The following is a 4,379-nucleotide window of genomic DNA, read 5'->3' as shown; positions in this document are numbered from 1 at the left end:
GTGAAAGAAATCTTGATATCGGAGAGAATCATATTTGAAACATTTTGCTCTCCGACGCGATGTTACTTATTTGGTAAATATCTTGCCAGTAACAAAAGCGGAATACATTCCCTGAAAAAGTACAAAACGGCCAGAATAAATATCTCTCTTGACAGTCTTGACCAAGATGTTTGAGACTTGGGCACTAATCTCAACCAATGCGATAGTTTCCTTTTAGAAAAGAGGAGTTCACTTCCAACCATAAGTCATTTTCTCCAAAGTTACATTAGATATGGGGAAGACCAAAGTACGGGTATAAAGAGAGAGCTCAGAACCATCAGTTATAGAAATCAAACCGAGTGAAGAGTCTATTAACAATATTGAACCAAACAATTAGCCAGCCAACTTCTCTGCTGGCTGCACCCATTGTTAAATTTCTTCAAACATTATTACCAACCAAAACAAAAGGCAAACATTGTGTCGATAATATTGTCAACCTGAGGACCCCTGTGGTGGTCCATCACAATTTCTCTTTCTCCGTGTTATTTGATTTCAGTTCAGAGTCATGATCATCAAGTCGAGTGTTGATTTCATAACTGTGCTCAGTGCTGACCAGGGATGGATTGGTGTAACAGATGACAAGGGAAAAACTGCGAAGCAAGCCTACTAGGAACATAGAAGAACTACCTACTATCCACAATATTAATGATAATGACAAAATCAAAGCTTTTGATGTCCAGTTGTAGATACCCACGAACTGTATATTATCTGATGAGTCCAGAATTGACAGTTATAAAGCAATGAACTACTAACATCACTGACAGTGCTATTGTCATTGTGAAATAACATGGATTTGTGGAATCACAACAGAATTGTTCGTAATAGACGGGAGTAATTAAGTAGGTACATATCAAAATAATTACATTAGTTTCCATGGTAACGAGATTGTCAATGTCATGGGTTGTTCAAGTGTTTGAGAACGGTTTCATTGGCAAGGTAGGCTTGATTCTTGAACCATTTTTGTTTTTATTACGGTTTCTAACAAGTACCATCATTACTGAGCTTGTAACTTTACTCTTTGTTTTGATAACAGATTATATATTGTGGTGAGCAGTGGTTAACAAACACGGGAATCGTATTGAAGGTGTTCATGAAATGAACAAGCTGGGCCCGTCCCTCCGGGAATTTTTTAGCCCGTAGTTTATTCGATCGTGGTTAAAGAATGTATGTATACCTACCTAATTTGTTTAATATTCAGTTTGTTATCATTCTTGATTTGATTTTTTGATTTTACTTTCATGTAATGATTTAAAATCAAGACTAGAGACGTTACGTTGAGTTCCAGTGAAACATAAATATCTTCAAAACAGCAGTTAAATAACTCTTGATGTCCAGTTGTAGATACCCACGAACTGTATATTATCTGATGAGTCCAGAATTGACAGTTATAAAGCAATGAACTACTAACAACACTGACAGTGCTATTGTCATTGTGAAATAACATGGATTTGTGGAATCACAACAGAATCGTTCGTAATAGACGGGAGTAATTAAGTACATATCAAAATAATTACATGTCCATTAGTTTCCATGGTAACGAGATTGTCAAAGTCATGGGTTATTCAAGTGTTGAGAACGGTTTCATTGGCAAGGTAGGCTTGATTCTTGAACCATTTTTGTTTTTATTACGATTTCTAACAAGTACCATCATTACTGAGCTTGTAACTTTACTGTTTGTTTTGATAACAGATTATATTGTGGTGAGCAGTGGTTAACAAACACGGGAATCGTATTGAAGGTGTTCATGAAATGAAAAACGTTGCATTGAGTTCCAGTGAAACATAAATATCTTCAAAACAGCAGTTAAATATTTTGATAAATTCAAAAGGAACAACCAAGTAGGTACAATGTTTTTGACACATCTGATTTTTGTTTAATACAAATTTGTTTAAATCTGCTAAATATAGATACTGTTTCAAAATATGAAGAAGAAAAAAGTGTTCAACTTGCTGACCTATGCAAAAGCAGAAACATAAAAGTTCGAAGCGAAAATAAGGAAATAAAAAAAAATCCTTTTCCTGAAATGAAATTTTCCAACCTGAGGAAACATTAAATGTATTGGATGAGGTCGGAGGAAAAGTTCAATTTATTGTTCCAAGTTCTAAAATTTTTATTCGAAAATTTATAAGCTGCGAAAAAATAAAACAAAATTTAGTGCTTCGGCTTCCCTTGAAACTACGAAATGTAAAACTTTACAAAGAGAGTGATCAAAGTTCTCCAACCTTTCCAAATCATGCACTTCAAGCTTCAAGCACTTATAACTTTAATTCTATTGTGGTCCAGGTAGAAGTTGGTATTTTGCTCATTTTTCCTGCGACCAATGAAAGTTTTGAAGGTTCGCTGTGATAACCAACTTATGGACGGCTTTCAACTTTCAGATCTACTTACTTATTTACAAGGAATTTCAATACAGAAAACGGGCTATGTATTTATAACAACCAAGATTGATAGAGATCAAAAATTCTGTTGCAGGTATTTAGTCCTGAGTTTCCCCATCTACAAATTTCCCTCAGCTCCACACCCTTGTGCAATATCCACTTTACATAATGCACCATTTGGCAAACAATGCACTTAGATGTGGCAACACGATTTATTTCCCAGCACGACGTCTTATTTGAAGATAAGAAATGTTTCGTGTAACAAATGCTCCGGCGCTACCTAAATTTATAATTCTGTCAGGGATACGAGAAACTATTGTTTACAGGTAGGTGAACGTCATGCTCCTTCCCTCCCTCACTCGTGGGATCCAGAAACATACCTACTATTTCAACCATTACTAAATAAAGCACAACAAATAGTTATTCCTAGTACAGTAGAACTTCGATTATTTCGACTAATTGGGACCGGGGGTAGTTGAGGTGATCACTTTCTATGATTTTTCCTCTGATAAGATAGGACATTCTTTGAAAGATAGAAAAAAAAAACAATGGATTTAGGAGTTGAAATAATGGAAGTTGATATAATCGGGGTTCTACTGTATTAACAACTTGGACTTAACTGGTGGGAGTTTCTTTACAGTTCAATGTGTGATGTCATCAGAAAACATGAAAGTGTACTTGCTACAATTAAATTAAAATATCTATTTACATATTTATCTAATATTATTATTTATTTATTTTTTGGCCTAAACTGCAAACATTAGGAGCAACATGAAGTCAGAATGTACAATGTACTTCAGCGAAAGTGCCGAAATTACTCTCCCTGGTGACCACAACAAGTGAAGAAACTCTTCACAATAACCTAGGCACTCATAAACTGAGCATTGACTACTTATCTTCCTTCCAAGCCAAGAGTGACCAAGACACAAGTGTAGTTAGCGTCCCAATTGTATCTCTAACATCAGGTGTACCTCTTCCAAAGTAGTTAGAGTCCCAATTGTATCTCTGAACATCAGGTGTGGCCTTCTAATTGGTCCAATCTGACCAGACGGCATGAAGCTCAGTGAGCTATTTTTCTTCCTTCTGATTGATCTCTATTCTCGTGACGTGCCTCTCATTACATCATTCGAGTGACTGATTGGCTCTCTGATATATCTGGGTTAGATTCTTGCACACACTTTCGACGATTTGAGACTCTGTCCTATATTTTCTGTTTCACGCGATGATGTTGTGTCTGTGTTTAAGTTTTCTCTTAAATAATAAAGTATGAACACTATAGGTAGAAGATCTATAAGGTGTAGTAGCTGTGATAGTAAATTAATTAGGTACCTATAACTATTGCACAAGCATGAATTTTATTGTACGGAATTACCGGTAAAATGGGTCTAGTGGGTGATTACTCTATCCTAAATTTTGGTTTTCGAAATATCTATACAACACATGTATCCCGACAATATTTTCTTCGATTTCGAAAAGCAAAAGTCGTCAATTTTTTCTTCTAACAGCGAAAGCACTTGTCACTTAAACATTCAAGCCTGAGATTCCTTGCTATTAAATATTTCCAACTCTCATGTTCGTTCGCTCACTTACCATTTTAAAACATCACGATTTCTCATAATTTATACTTTTCCTTTCTACACAACTTTTCATGTTTAAAAAGTGAAGATTTTAAAATGTTTAACGTAAACATTCCCAACACCATTCTGGCAGGATATACAAGGTATCCTTATTTTATTCTGGCTAAGAAAGTATAGGTATTTAACACAAATGTACAAATTCATCATATTATATTTGTTTATAATCCTCATTCATATAAAAATATAGGTAACTTTAGAGAACTTATTTGAGAACAAAAACACCAGTATCTGTATCGGTCTAATAATCTTATCAAGAATAATTAGGTTAAGCTTCGGTGCACTGAAATAGAATAAGTACCTTCATACAAACTGGGTTTCTTTAGGA

This window comes from Diaphorina citri, unplaced genomic scaffold (assembly GCF_000475195.1).
Source record: "Diaphorina citri unplaced genomic scaffold, Diaci psyllid genome assembly version 1.1 scaffold66, whole genome shotgun sequence".
Classification (NCBI taxonomy): Eukaryota; Metazoa; Arthropoda; class Insecta; order Hemiptera; family Psyllidae; genus Diaphorina; species Diaphorina citri.
This window is presented reverse-complemented; position numbering follows the sequence as displayed.